This window comes from Bufo bufo, chromosome 2 (genome assembly GCF_905171765.1).
Source record: "Bufo bufo chromosome 2, aBufBuf1.1, whole genome shotgun sequence".
Taxonomy (NCBI): Eukaryota; Metazoa; Chordata; class Amphibia; order Anura; family Bufonidae; genus Bufo; species Bufo bufo.
In genome coordinates, this window is record NC_053390.1 from 98,778,619 (window position 1) to 98,794,805 (window position 16,187).

General features: G+C 46.7%; 1 protein-coding gene across 3 annotated transcripts in view; it reads right to left on the bottom strand.

The window, feature by feature from the left end:
* The window catches only part of SGTB (small glutamine rich tetratricopeptide repeat co-chaperone beta), an 85,845-nt gene extending 85,022 nt beyond the window's left edge, over positions 1-823 (bottom strand). For all 3 annotated transcript variants that reach the window (XM_040421344.1, XM_040421348.1, XM_040421347.1), the window contains exon 1: positions 766-823. The gene's annotated coding sequence lies outside the window, so the exon portion shown is untranslated. The remainder of the gene's footprint in view (positions 1-765) is intronic.
* Between the last annotated feature and the right edge of the window lie 15,364 nt (positions 824-16,187).

Below are 16,187 nucleotides of genomic sequence, written 5' to 3' on the forward strand. Positions count from 1 at the left end.
TAAAGCCTGGAGTACCCCTTTAAGTTCATGATATTCTGTAGGTGCCGGCCGTACCTCTGTGTGCATGATATTTTCATGCAGGGGCAAAACAAAATTGTGTCTTTTCTTGCCAAATTGCTTGTGCGGTGTGATCCCCTAGAACACTGTGGGACATGGAGGTGATTGACCCTAATTGTAGACCTGATAAGAAGTCCATGTGTCTGAGCGCCTGGTGTGTATGAGGTCTAATAACCTCAGTTCACACTGCAATCAGCAGCAAAAAATAACAAAGCCTATATAATACTAATAATAATAGCCTCTGACCGCACAGGACCTCGTATATACATGGACATAGCAGCGGCGCCCTGCTTTCCATGTACTTGGCATTCTGTGCACAGCAACCCTGCAACAAATAAGTAGGACAGGGCTTTTCTTATGCCAATATGCCCAGTCCCAGTCCCTGCACACCGGGACCATAAACGACATGCATTCTCCAATAGTGACGTCATACACCGGGCAGCACCACATGCATGCAGTCTCAGCTGGGATACGAGGGGCTTCGCCATAAAAGAGGGATCATTGTGCAGCTGCACTGTACATGACAAAAGACACCGGGCCCTGATCATCTCTCTGTCAATGAACTGGAGAAAGGAAGGGGTAAAAGGCTAGGCACCCGGAAAAACAGCTGTCACTGTCTACAGGATGTAGAGTTTATGGCGCTGTCCTTCCCAGAGCCAGGAGGGTACAGCGGGCACATTGCACCCAGCACAGGGCAGCATTCCTTACCGTGCACACCTGCAGCAGCCTGTGGAGTGTGTGGAGCTGACGGTGTCAGAGGGAGGCGCCTGGGTGACAATCACAACCCCTCAGTCACCATAGGTCCAGTGTGAACACTTCCCTCCCTGCTGCTACCCTATTACTCCCATCCTTTAACCCTTCATTTGCCATCACCTTACTCGCATCCTTCACGTTGTGCCTTGTAATATGCAGGATGATTAATACGGAGCCCTTCATCCTAGTCTTTCTATACATCTAGTATACAGCAAATCACAGATGGGAAGAAAGGGATTTCCTTCTACAAATGAATGTACTTTGTGTTTCAATTTCTGTGATTTAGTGAACGAATTGGAGGTAAAAACCTGCGATTCTACCTCTCAGGGAATCTTCTGGCAAATGTATCAATAGCACAGATTTTTCATTTTCTGATAGTTTGCTACAATGTATCAGTAAGGCCTCTTTCACACGACCGTATGGCTTTTTCAGTGTTTTGCTGTCCGTTTTTCACTGATCTTTTGTTCAGTTTTTTTTTGTTTCCGTTGTGTTTCCGTTTCTGTTCCATTTTTCCGTTCCATTTTTCCGCATGGCATATACAGTATACAGTAATTACATAGAAAAAATTGGGCTGGGCATAACATTTTCAATAGATGGTTCCGCAAAAATGGAACAGATACGGAAGACATACGGATGCATTTCCGTATGTGTTCTGTTTTTTTGGCGGACCCATTGACTTGGGGCTTGTTCTCACGACCGTATGTCTTTTTCAGTGGTTTTCACTGATCCGTTGTTCAGTTTTTTTTCCATTGTATTTCCGTTTCTGTTCCGTTTTTCCATATGGCATATACAGTATACAGTAATTACATAGAAAATATTGGGCTGGGCATAACATTTTCAATGGATGGTTCCGCAAAAACGGAACGGATACGGAAGACATACGGATGCATTTCCGTATGTGTTCTGTTTTTTTGCAGACCCATTGACTTGAATGGAGCCACAGAACGTGATTTGCGGGCAATAATAGGACATTTTCTATCTTTGAACGGAACGGAAATACGGAAGCGGAATGCATACGGAGTACATTCCATTTTTTTTGCGGAACCATTGAAATAATTGGTTCCGAATACGGTCCGTATACGGAACGCAAAAAACGTTTGTGTGAACGAGCCCTTAAATGGAGCCACGGAACATGATTTGCGGACAATAATAGGACATGTTCTATCTTTCAACGGAACGGAAAACTGGAAATATGGAAACGGAATGCATACAGAGTACATTCGTGTTTTTTTTGCGAAACCATTGAAATGAATAGTTCCGTATACGGAACGCAAAAAACAGCCCGTGAACGAAAAAAAAAAACGGTTGTGTGAAAGAGGCCTAAGACAACTCTATCAGCCTAGAGTTCCAATCAAGCTTCATGCTCACGGCCGTGTCTATACCTCCCAACTGTTCCGGATCCGGTAGGACAGTGACGGATTTCTGTGGTGGTCTCATGTTCCCAGGTTGAGGTATGTCCCACTGCGTCCTGCGGATAGGAAACGGATGTAAAATACGGTCGTATAGATAAGGGGTGGGGGATTTATTTTCCTATTTCTTTCTGATATATGGTGAAACTTTTAAAACTTTTAAAGGGATGCCATCTGACCCCATTAACTATAAGGCCTCATCCATATTTCCGTGTCAGCGACACATCCGTGAGAAAAAGCGTACGTGTTTCATTTGTGATGATGTCCGTGAAGGATCCATGGTTGGTCCGTGTGTCCGTTTTTATCTTCTTTGTGTCATCCGATATTTACGGACGTTGCTAAACTGAAAATTACGTTCCAAAGAATCTCCTATCTGTCTTCAGTGAAAAATGCCATCCGTGGTGTTTCCGTGATTTTCATGGATCCATAGACTATAATGGGCATTCTTGGTCCGCATAACGGATCAAAATAGTGCATGTCTCCGTGATAAAAAAAGACTGAAATGTGAACAGACACATTTAAATTAATGGGTACGTGTGCTGTCTGTGGAATATGTGGACAGCACACGTCAGTGAAAAGCGGAAATGTGGACATTTTTTGTAAGAAAAAACTAAAAAAAAAAAAATCAATTTCCGCTAACTTGTGACAATAAAAAAAAAATTTCTATGAACTCGCCATGCCCCTCAAAAGTGATCTTTTTATAGCGCCGCAGCGATTTTACGGTGTTTTTGCAGTGATCAGGAAAAAAAAACATTTCTGTCACTGCGGTGGGGCGGACTGAACGCAAGTGTGCGCACAAGATCAGGCCTGATCGGGCGAACACTGCGTTTTTTGTAGAGCCTATAGAACATGTCCTATTCTTGTCCGCAATTGCGGACAAGAAAAGGCATTTTCTATATATTTCTGGCAATGTGCAGATCCGCAAAATGCGGAAAGCACATTGCCGGTGCCTGTGTTTTGCGCATCCGCGGTGTCCGTGTTTTGCGGATCCGCAAAACACATATGGACGTCTGAATGGAGCCTTACAGGGGTGTGATCAATGACAGGGGGGTGATCAGGGAGTCTAATATGGGGTGATCAGGGGTTAATAAGTGACGGGGGGGGGTGTAGTGTAGTGGTGTTTGGTGCTACTTACAGAGCTGCCTGTGTCCTCTGGTGGTCGATCCAAGCATAAAGGACCACCAGAGGACCAGGTAGCAGGTATATCAGACGCTGTTAACAAAACAGCGTATAATATACCTTTTTGGGGTTAAAAAAATCGCATCTACAGCCTGCCAGCGAATGATCGCCGCTGGCAGGCTGTAGAGCCACTCGTTTACCTCCCGATCCTGTGAACGCGCGCTCCTGTGTGCGCGCGTTCACAGGAAATCTCGCGTCTCGCGAGATGACGCGCCGGCGCGTCAAGGAGGAACAAATCGACCGCCTCCGCAACGCAATCCTGCGTTAGGCGGTCCGGAGGCGGTTAAAGACCAGTTTAGTTTTGAAGTTACTTTGTGGGGCATATATAATAGAAACCACCCATAAATTGCCCCATTTTAGAAACTACTCCCCTGAAACCATTCAAAACTGATTTTAGAAATGTTAGCCCTTTAGGTGCTCTACAGGAATAAAAGATTTTCCATTTTAATCCATTTTTTTCCTGTAACACAGCAGGGGTTGACGGCAAAACAAACTTTAATATTCATTACCATGATTTTGTAGTTTACAGAAACACCCCATATGTGGTCGTACACTGCTATATGGGCACACAGCAGGGATCAGAAGAAAAGGAGCGCCATATTGTTTTTGGAGGGCAGATGTTGCTGGAATGGTCTTTGGGCACCATGTTGTATGTGAAGAGGCCCTAAGGTATCCCTACAGTGAAAATCTCCAAAAAGTGACTACATTTCGGAAACTACACCACCCAAGGAATTTTTAAGGGGTGTAGTGAGCACTTTGACTCCACATTGAATTTATAACACTTGAATGTGAAAATGAAATTATTTTTTTTACAATAAAATGTCACTTCCAAACTTTCTTTTTCACAAGGGATAACAAGAGAATATCACCCCTCAATTTGCTACCCATTTTCTCCTGTATACAGTAACGCTGCATTTGCAGTCGTAAACTGCTGTTTGGGGAAGAAGTATTTTCTAATATGGAATTTGCATAACATATTTTAAGAGCCATAACTTTTTTTATTTTTTGGTTGACAGATGTATGAGAGCTAATTTTTTGTGGAACAAGTTGTATTTTTTATTGGCACCATTTTGAGGTACATTTGACTCTGATTGCTTTTTCTCAAATTTTTGGGAGGTGAGGTGGGCAAAAATATCAGTGTTTTTTATTTTTATGGGGTTCACCATGTGGTATATATGATATGATAACTTTATTCTGCCGGTCAATACAATTATGGTTATAGCAAAAAAATAATAATTTTTTTTTATGTTTTACCACTTTTGCATAATAAAATCACTTTTTTAATTAAAACTGTACTTTTAATTAAGACTGTACTTTTTATTGGTACAATTTTTGGGGAACCAAGGACATACAACTTTTTGATCATTTGATTTGTTTCTTTTGGGAGGTGAGGTGGCCTAATTTTTATTTTTTTATGGGATTCACCTGATGGGGTAGATCATGTGATATTTTTACAGAGATGGTTGTTACGGACGTAACAATATGTCTATTTTTTCAGTTTTACACAATAAGTGGTAGGCAATTAAGAGTGCCGCATTTGTGTGAGGGGAGGCGGGGCGTTCACTATTTAAACCTGGCCCTCCTCCCCCCACTTGTCGGTTCGAACTATTTCAAATCGGCTTGTGGGTTGGTGCCAGAGAAGGGCATGCGTCACTGGAGGATCGGGGGATCGGCTGCGTCGGGCTCGTCGCTACGGTGATTAGGTAGGCAGGGTGGCTTGCACACCCGTCTTGCTATGTATAATATGTGGGGCTGCCGAGCGTGCCGCCGGTCCCCAGCTGCGCTGGAGACTGCCCGCACTCCCGATCGCTACAGGCACCCCGATCAGCTCCAGGCCCTGCGCTAAGCACCCCCGCTCCCACATGCAGCATCCCCCAGGCGGGCACCCCTCACCTGTGGCTCAGCAGCGACGGGTCCCGACGTCCGCTCGCATACCCTGAGCATCGGTCACGCCGGCCGTCGGCTCCACGACGCAGCGTTAGATATCACTCACTCCCGTATCAGAACATAAACATTCGTTCCGCCGTAGAGGAAAACGCCGTCCGCTCACACAGGGATCCATTCATTAGCTGCAATCAGTAAGCGGAGGTCCAGCTGCAGGATCAGGGGGCGGAAGCCGAAACCTATAGGCGATTAATACGCCGCGGCTTTCCCTGTACAAATAGTCGATAGCAGTGGGCACGGGATGCAATGTTCCACATGGCGGAGCGCAAATCCCTCGCAGCCGATCCTGATGCACGTTCTCCTGGTAATTACAATTAGCGAGGCTGTGAAGGTGGACATGCTTATGTGACTTTCAGTCATGTCTAGGAATCCGCTGCAGAATAAACTCGTCTTCTTTACTGCGCAAAACTCAGGCAAGACAAGATAAGCAGATACTCAGACATGTGCACTGTATAACAAGTTAGGATTTCAATGGTTAATTCTAACCTAGAAGGGAATCACTGGCTTGCTGCGCTCCAGCAGGTCCTGGCTTGATAGAGGGCGACACCTACAGGCCCATACTGGTACTGCAGTCCAGGTGCAGGGCTCCTCTGCTCAGGCACAGTGGCTAGGTACTAAGGCAGGAGTAAAAAAAAATAAAAAAAATAAAAAAAATAAATTTGGAATATGTTCAAGGATCAAAAATAAAGAGGGCTTCAAGGAGGGGGGCTGGCCACGTCACTTTGCGCACGCAGCCGGGCCGCCCGTAAGCCCATACGGTCAGTCAGGGGGTTGGTTCGGGCGCAGTCACAATAATCCGGTGGTTAGCTAGGGAGCGGTGGCATGAGTGAAGGGTCGCCCAGCCGGCGTGCGCTCACTCACACGTCTGTCCTTGGTTATTCAGGTCCACAGGTGGTGGGCTAACTTACGATACTGTGGGGTTCGTGGCTGTCATGGCCGCCAGGGGAGTCAGGGGTGGTGCATGCGGGGGCCAACCCCCTCTTTTCTCCTGCATAGGCTTGGGGGACGGGGGATGGTGGACTATTATGTCCAGGCCTCTGGCGCATCTCTTACAGGGTGGCGCCTACAGTCGTGGCCTTTGGTGGGGAAAAAAATAAATAAATAAATAAATAAATAAAAAATAAATAAAAATAAAATTAATGGTATAGATAGGAATGTTGCTTTGCCAGGTCTGTCACGACTACAGACTCCTTATAAAGCCCTGCCACGACTGCAGGCATCAGTCTGTCACAACTACAGACCCGCTCTAAAGCCCTGCCACGACTGCAGGCAACAGTCTGTCACGACTACAGACCCGTTATAAAGCCCTGCCACGACTGCAGGCATCAGTCTGTCACGACTACAGACTCGTTATAAAGCCCTGCCACGACTGCAGGCATCAGTCTGTCACGACTACAGACCCGTTATAAAGCCCTGCCACGACTGCAGGCATCAGTCTGTCACGACTACAGACTCGTTATAAAGTCCTGCCACGACTGCAGGCATCAGTCTGTCACGACTACAGACTCGTTATAAAGTCCTGCCACGACTGCAGGCATCAGTCTGTCACGACTACAGACCCGTTATAAAGCCCTGCCACGACTGCAGGCATCAGTCTGTCACGACTACAGACTCGTTATAAAGTCCTGCCACGACTGCAGGCATCAGTCTGTCACGACTACAGACCCGCTCTAAAGCCCTGCCACGACTGCAGGCACAAATCCGTTACGACTACAGACTCATTATTAAGACCGGCCACGACTGCAGGCATTAGTCTCATGTAAACAGACTCATGAGGTAATACTACCACGTCTACAGGCGATGGTCCGTTACCGCTACTCTCGATGTAGGGTCCCCTCACGACTACAGGGGCTAGTCGGTCACATCCACAGACTCGGTCGCACTCCCGTTAACTACAGGCACTGGGTGGGCATCTACGGGTAGTTGCGTCACGACTACGCACGTGGGTCAGCCACGGCCTGGGAGGTCAGCCTTCACGGTCACAGGTAGGTCCAGTTAGGCTTCAGTCTTCCAGCGGGTTCCAGTCACAATAACCAGCCCCTAGGTGAGGGGGGGCACTCCCGCACCAGCGCACAATGCCAGGGAGCTGTGCGGCTCCTCACGCGGCACACGGTTCAAACCAGCGGGGGCCGGGGCACACGGTAAAGGAAGGGCTCCCTCTGATCCGGTGCACATTGCCAGGGAGTGGCGCTGCTCCCCACGCGGTACGAGTGTCCAGCCGGCGGTGGGTCGGCCCTAGCTGAGGAGGGGGGCTCCCCCGCACTGGTGCATTCTGCCAGGGAGCAGCGTGAGCTCCCCATGCGGCTGGGGGGTAAGGCTCCTCATCTTCAATAAAGTCTGGCACGGGCCGCCGTGCCGTTAGGTAGGCAGGGATCAGGGGAAGGAGTACTAGGCTCGGTCAGAGGGAGCAGATCATAGGCGGTGGCTGGCTTCCTGCTGCCGGCCGTACATTAGGTTCCAAGGGGGTTATTTAGGCACAGGATGTTAGTTAGTCCGTGCAGGTGATCTGCGTTATACCATGCTCTTCATGCTCGTACTCAGAGCTGTGCCCATACGGGAGCTGCTTAAGTGGTTGATAGTGAAAAAAAAAATATATATATATAATAATAATAATAATATATATATATATATACACATTTTTGAGTCTCTCACGCATGGCTCCGCCATTAGAGTCTCTCACGCATGGCTTCTCCGTTTTAGGTTTACACATATGACTCCGCCATCGGAGTCTCACGCATGGCTTCTCCGTGTTAGTTTTACACATACGGATCCGCCATTAGAGTCTCTCACGCATGGCTTCTCCGTTTTAGGTTTACACATATGACTCCGCCATTAGAGTCTCTCACGCATGGCTTCTCCGTGTGAGTTTTACACATACGACTCCGCCATTAGTCTCTCACGCCTGGCTTCTCCGTTTTAGGTTGGCACATTAGAGTCTCTCACGCATGGCTTCTCCGTTTTAGGTTACACATATGACTCCACCATTAGTCTCTCACGCATGGCTTCTCCTTTAGGTTCACACATATGTCTCCGCCATTAGAGTCTCACGCATGGCTTCCCCGTTTTAGGTTACACATATGACTCCGCCATTAGTCTCTCACGCATGGCTTCTCCGTTTAGGTTCACACATATGTCTCCGCCATTAGAGTCTCACGCATGGCTTCCCCGTTTTAGGTTACACATATGACTCCGCCATTAGAGTCTCTCACGCATGGCTTCTCCGTTCTAGGTTTACACATATGACTCCGCCATTAGAGTCTCTCACGCATGGCTTCTCCGTTTTAGGTTACACATATGACTCCGCCATTAGAGTCTCTCACGCATGGCTTCTCCGTTTTAGGTTACACATATGACTCCGCCATTAGAGTCTCTCACGCCTGGCTTCTCCGTTTTAGGTTTACACATATGACTCCGCCATTAGAGTCTCTCACGCATGGCTTCCCCGTTTTAGGTTTACACATATGACTCCGCCATTAGAGTCTCTCACGCATGGCTTCTCCGTGTGAGTTTTACACATACGGATCCGCCATTAGAGTCTCTCACGCATCGCTTCCCCGTTTTAGGTTACACATATGACTCCGCCATTAGAGTCTCACGCATGGCTTCCCCGTTTTAGGTTACACATATGACTCCGCCATTAGAGTCTCTCACGCATGGCTTCTCCGTGTGAGTTTTACACATACGACTCCGCCATTAGTCTCTCACGCATGGCTTCTCCGTTTTAGGTTACACATATGACTCCACCATTAGTCTCTCACGCATGGCTTCTCCTTTAGGTTCACACATATGTCTCCGCCATTAGAGTCTCACGCATGGCTTCCCCGTTTTAGGTTACACATATGACTCCGCCATTAGAGTCTCTCACGCATGGCTTCTCCGTTTTAGGTTTACACATATGACTCCGCCATTAGAGTCTCTCACGCATCGCTTCCCCGTTTTAGGTTACACATATGACTCCGCCATTAGAGTCTCTCACGCATGGCTTCTCAGTGTGAGTTTTACACATGCGACTCCGCCAGTAGTCTCTCACGCCTGGCTTCTCCGTTTTAGGTTGGCACATATGACTCCGCCATTAGAGTCTCACGCATGGCTTCCCCGTTTTAGGTTACACATATGACTCCGCCATCTGAGTCTCTCACGCATGGCTTCTCCGTTTTAGTTTTACACATATGACTCCGCCATTAGTCTCTCACGCATGGCTCCGCCATTAGTCTCTCGCGCATGGCTTCTCCGCTTTAGGTTTACACACAGGACTCCGCCATTAGAGTCTCTCACGCATGGAGGTAAAAAAAAAAAAAAAATTCCTCACCAGGCCCAGCTGCGCCGGGACTAGTCTCTCATCTCACCATAGCTAAGAGACTGATGGCCAATTCCTTGGCCAGTAATACTCTGAGGGCTTACAAGACAGCTTGGCGCCTGTTTCAGAGATATGAGAACACCTACCCGGCCGCTGGCCGGGGACCTATCACTCACCTATTGGGCTTTGTCTGGGTTTTTGCCACTCTCAATTAAACCTGTCCTATAGCATTGTTAACTATACATGGCAGGTATTCAGCACCATTGGTGCAGGCTACATCCGGACCTACCGTCACTCTTCTCCGCCCACCCGATCAAAGCGGCGTTGAAGGGTTTGCGCAAGATGTCTGTTGTGAAACGACATGGGCGTCAGCCATTTACCGGTAGCTTGTTCAGGCCGTGACAGGCAAACTGCAGGGTAAACCGTTCGGGCCGCAGGTTAGCGCTCTGGTAGAAACAGCCTTGTACCTGGCTTTCCATGGATTCCTCAGGTCAGGCGAGCTCATGGGCACCAATACGCTGGCTGGGTGCTTGCGGAAAGGTCAGCTCATCCGGCGCGGGTCCATCTATGTCCTCACCTTGGCCTCGTCCAAGACGTCACGGCCGGGGCAATCAGTGGCGGTCAGATACTTTCCCACGGACAGCAGATGGTGTCCGGTGCAGGCCTTGGAGGCTTGGCTGCGTAGTATTTAGTCCAAGCGGCATGTTCTCCCGTACTCGAACTAGGCAATGCCCGGCTAACCACCGCGGCCTTTCTTACGTAAATTCAGGTTAGTTGACAGGTTCAGGGGTCGGTCCTCGCTGGATCACAGGACTTTCCTTCCGCATGGGCGCGGCAGCGGCAGCGTCCATGCATAAGGTGCCAGTACATGTCATCAAACGGTTGGGTCGTCGCAGTTCCGCGTGTTCCATGCGTAATATCCCGGGTCCTTATACGAAATATCATTGGCTTTCGAGTTTTGGTCTGTAGTTTCTGTTATCAAGTTTTCAAACTCCTCTGCATGGTTCTTTTGGCCCCTTTAGGCTACCCTTCGATAAGCAGTTCCGGCATAACTCTGCTGCTTCTAGGTTGGGGGGGTATAGTATAGGCTTAGGTAGGGGACCCTCTCAGCATGAGCCGATCCGAGCACAAGTGGTAGGCAATTAAGAGTGCCGCATTTGTGTGAGGGGAGGCGGGGCGTTCACTATTTAAACCTGGCCCTCCTCCCCCCACTTGTCGGTTCGAACTATTTCAACCCACCCAGGAGCCCTCCCTTCTTTCAGGTCTCATCATTGGGGTAGCCCCCTTTAGGCTACCCTTCGATAAGCAGTTCCGGCATAACTCTGCTGCTTCTAGGTTGGGGGGGTATAGTATAGGCTTAGGTAGGGGACCCTCTCAGCATGAGCCGATCCGAGCACAAGAGCATTTAAAAAAAAAAAACATGCTTTTGTGTCACCATTTTCAATTTTTTTTTCCATTTTTCTGGTGATTGTTTTATGTGAGGGCTCGCTTTTTGTGGGATGAGGTGACATTTTCAATGGTACCATTTTGGGGTACATATGACTTTTTGGGGAGGTGATATGACTAGAAATAGCTGTTTTGGCATAGTTTTTATTTAAATTTTTTTTACAGTGTTCATCTGATGGGGTAGATCATGTGATATTTTTACAGAACCGGTTGTTACAAATGCGACAATATCAAATATGTCCATTTTTTACCATATAGGGTGCTATATTGGGCGCTTTTTTACACCTGAAACTTTTTTATTTTTATAAAACAATTTTTTTTGGTATATTTTACTTTGTGTCCCCCCTGAGGTCATACAACACATCACTTTTTATTTCTTTATTTATTTTTACTACTGATTTCTCCTGTAACTTACATAGTACCCCTAGTTAAGCCTCATTCACATGTCCGTGGTCAGTGATGCATTCGTGAAGATGTCCGTGAAGGATCCATGTTGGGTTTGTGAGTTCGTTTTTTGCTGTCCGTGTGTCATCCATGTTTCACTGACACTGCACTGCTGAAAAATAATTTTTAAAGTATCTCTTCCTAATGATCCGTGAAACATGGATGCAACACGGATGGCATCCGTGGTTTTCCCGGCCCCTTAGACTATAATGGGCGTGATGGATCCGTGAACATGGACAAAACAGAGCATGCATCTGTGCTAAAATAAAACTGACCCATGGGTCGTGATAAAACACTGATGTGTGAATACACACAATAAAATGAATGGGGACGTGTGCTGTCAGTGGAGAACACTTCCGTGGCATTATACAGCGCTGTACAGCCGTCTGTGGCATTATAGAACGTCCGTGGCATTATACAGCGCTGTACAGCCTCACTGCAGAGCTGATCTACAGTAGGTCGAGGAAGACCTGGCAGCTCCTGCAGTCTCCTGGCCTTGGCAGTGACATGACCGCTTGGTCCAGAACAGGAAACGGTATAGCGCTTCCTGATCTGTATATGCAGCGCTCATTCAGTGCTGTGCATAGAGCTGTTTTTGTTCACCTCACTCCCTGAAAAAATAGTAAAAAGAGATCAAAAAGTCATATACACTCAATGCAAAATCAATAAAAACTACGGCTCGCCTCACAAAAAAACAAGCCTTCACACAGCTTTGTAGATGGAAAATATTATGAGCATCAGAATATGGCAACGCAAAGCAAAAACATTTTAGAAAGTTATTACAGGTTTCTACTAATAACGAGCAATGGAGGGGGAATTTGTGTTGCCATAGGGAGTATGGAAAGAAAAGAGCCAAAGATGTCTTTGTGGCAAGCTGTAGAGGTGAGTGATATCTGGAAGAACGTGGGGAAAGCAAGTGACTCCAAACAGAAGACATTGCCTGTGAGTGACATGCAATATCAAACACAACCCGTGGACTGGTGTGGCACTGTGTCTGGGAGAAAGAAGCCATGTTTTCTACTCTTGTACCATCCTTTCAAAGTGGACCTGTCAAATTTAGGTTTCTGCTTTAGATTTGGAATCCACAAGCCAACTTCTCCACAATACCCACAGTGTGTGGGGATTTTGTGAAATCCCATCGACTTTGCTTCTACTATAAATGCTGCAGATTTTCCATCCAAGACACTGAGGAGGAAAATCAACAGTAACATGTCCACCCAGCAGGGGCACACGCTAAGGCTGAGTTCACACGGGCAAGATTTCCGCACGGGTGCAATGCGGTAGGTGAACGCATTGCACCCGCACTGAATACCGACCCATTCATTTCTATGGGGCTGTTCACATGAGCGGTGATTTTCACGCATCACTTGTGCGTTGCGTGAAAATCGCAGCATGCTCTATATTCTGCGTTTTTCACGCAACGCAGGCCTCATAGAAGTGAATGGGGTTGCGTGAAAATCGCAAGCATCCGCAAGCAAGTGCGGATGCGGTGCGATTTTCACGCACGGTTGCTAGGAGACGATCGGGATGGAGACCCGATCATTATTATTTTCCCTTATAACATGGTTATAAGGGAAAATAATAGCATTCTGAATACAGAATGCATAGTAAACTAGCGCTGGAGGGGTTAAAAAAATATAAAAAATAATTTAACTCACCTTAGTCCACTTGATCGCGCTGCCTGGCTTCTCGTCTGTCTTCTTTGTTGAACAGGACCTGTGGTGAGCATTCATTACAGGTCAAGGACCTGTGGTGACGTCACTCTGGTCATCACATGATCCATCACATGATCTTTTACCATGGTGATGGATCATGTGATCACCGGAGTGACGTCACCACAGGTCCTGTTCCTGTAATGAATGCTCACCACAGGTCCTGTTCAACAAAGAAGACAGACGAGAAGCCAGGCAGCGCGATCAAGTGGACTAAGGTGAGTTAAATTATTATTTATTTATTTTTTTAACCCCTCCAGCCCTATTTTACTATGCATTCTGTATTCAGAATGCTATTATTTTCCCTTATAACCATGTTATTAGGGAAAATAATACAATCTACAGAACACCGATCCCAAGCCCGAACTTCTGTGAAGAAGTTCGGGTTTGGGTACCAAACATGCGCAATTTACAATGTTTTGCACTCGCGCGGAAAAATTGTGCGTGTTCCCGCAACGCACCTGCTCCTTTTCCCGCAACGGCCGTGTGAAAGAGGCCTTAGGCCTCTTTCACACGGGCGTTGCGTGTGACGGCCGGATAGGATGCGGGTGCGTTGCGGGAAAATCTTGCAATTTTGCCTGCGAGTGGGGTGAGTTTTGTATACGATTGTGTTGCGTTCTTCTGTTTTTTCCACGCGAATTCAATCCATTTTGCACGCGCGTGAGAAAAAACTGAATGTGGTACCCAGACCCGAACCCGAACTTCTTCACTGAAGTTCAGGTTTGGGATCGGTGTTATGTAGATTTTAATATTTTCCTTTATAACATGGTTATAAGGGAAAATAATAGCATTCTTAATACTGAATGCTTAGTAAAATGTAGATTGAGGTGTTAAAAAATACAAACAAATTTACTCACCTAATCCAATTGATCGCGCAGCTGGCATCTCCTTCTTTCTTCTTCTTTCAGGACCTGCAAAAGGACCTTTGGTGACCTACTCGCGCTCACCACGTGGTGAGCGCGGTGACGTCAGCGCAGGTCCTGCTGAATGAAGATAGAAATCTTCTATCTTCATTCAGCAGGACCTGCGCTGACATCACAGCGCTCACCACGTGGTGAGCGAGATTACGTCACCAAAGGTCCCTTTGCAGGTCCTGAAAGATGAAGAAAGAAGACGATGCCGGCTGCGTAAACAACAGGATATTTTTTTTATTTTTTTTTAACACCTCAATCTACATTTTAGTAAGCATTCTGTATTAAGCATGCTATTATTTTCTCTTATAACCATGTTATAAGGGAAAATAATACAGGGAATACACTTTAATGGGGCCCGGGGTTGCTTTCATCCCTATCATCTCCTAGCAACCATGCGTGAAAATCGCACCGCATGCGCACTTGCTTGCGGATGCCTGCGATTTTCATGCATACCCATTCATTTCTATGAAAAACGCAGAATATAGAGCATGCTGCGATCTTCACGCAACGCACAAATGATGTGTGAAAATCGGCAGTGGATCATAAAAGCAGAAGTATAAGGCACAGATACCACTTCTCCACTTTTTTGAATTCATTCCTAGTTTTGACTTCCAAAGCTGCATCAGAAACCTGACCGTGTAGCCTTGGCCTTATCGAAGCATTTTTGCTGGTTGGTCAGTGGAAATACTGAGTACTATTCGTAGTACCTGTTCCACTTACATCAGATAAAACTTATGAGGTTTCAAGACGTTTTCATTTCAAAAAATTCCTTTCCTTTTCTAAAAGGTGTTGAAAAAGAACCGAGCTGAATTTTTAGCCTAAACCGGATTCATCAACAGAGTGAGCGCCATTACCCAGCTCACAGTGGAGAGATACTGGCACACTATTAAAGGGGCCCTTTGGTTCGAGAAGATTCACATTAACTGGAGAAGAACAAAACATTTGTATGCTCCCATTCCTTTTCATCTTTTCAGCTGTGATCCGCCGGGCTCCTCTTCAGTCATCCAAGATGGCTGCATCGATTCTCAGACTACCTGATGTGCGCACTGTGAATTGGTAGCCCAAGACACTTCCTCCATATCCAGCCCTGCTCTCGGATTGGCCAGCACTGTTCACATCAGCCATCTTGGGTGGCAGAAGAGGAGCCCAAGAACTGGTTGATCTTCAGCTGAAAAGGAGGCCACCGGGTAAGTGTTCTGCTCGTTCTCCAGTTCACGTGAATTTTTTTCTTAAAGGTTTGCTTTATTAAGATCTGTAATACAATTTATTTAATTTAACAAAAAAAAAAAACGTTCACTTATTTGCACTTGTGATGGATGGTAACACCATATTTAAAAGAGTTGTTATCTTCTGGGGGTCTTTAGACAAACCACCCCGTAGCCAGACTTGTGGAGGGACGTATACTTACCTGCTCCCCGCCACTGACTCCTTCACTCTCCCACTGCTGTAGTCCTTGGTCCCCCTCCATCAACATCCAGTTTCATGCTGCTACAGAAAATAAATGATCGCAGCGGTGTCGTAGGTGGGTCCCAATTGACAGAAGGCGGGGCAACAGAAGTAGGCAGGGTCAACATATGTAGGCAGGGACAACAGAAGTAGGTGTGGTCAGCAATACTGTAGTGCAGCACAAAATACCGCCCCCGCAGAACCAAATACCACAGTGCAGCACTAAATACTAGCACCCATGCCACAATTGAATTCAGGGGGGCACCTGCGGCTGCTGGCCAGGTGCATAAATGTCTGATGCTCCTACATTAATTAAAGGGGTTTACCAATCTCAGAAACAAAATCACAGAAAACAAATAATATTGCACTAACACAATAGATGCAAGCATTATATATAGACTAAGCCCTCATTCTGATATAATAAAATCTGAGACCTTTAGCCAATATATTTTGATCAAAACACATCTGTGCCCACCTACCCCCGCCAAGGTGGTCTCAGTCAGGCAGATCCTACTCTAAACCTACCTATGCCGTTGGGCATCTATGTTCAGGAGAGCAGACTGTGCACATATGGTGTGCTGCTCCT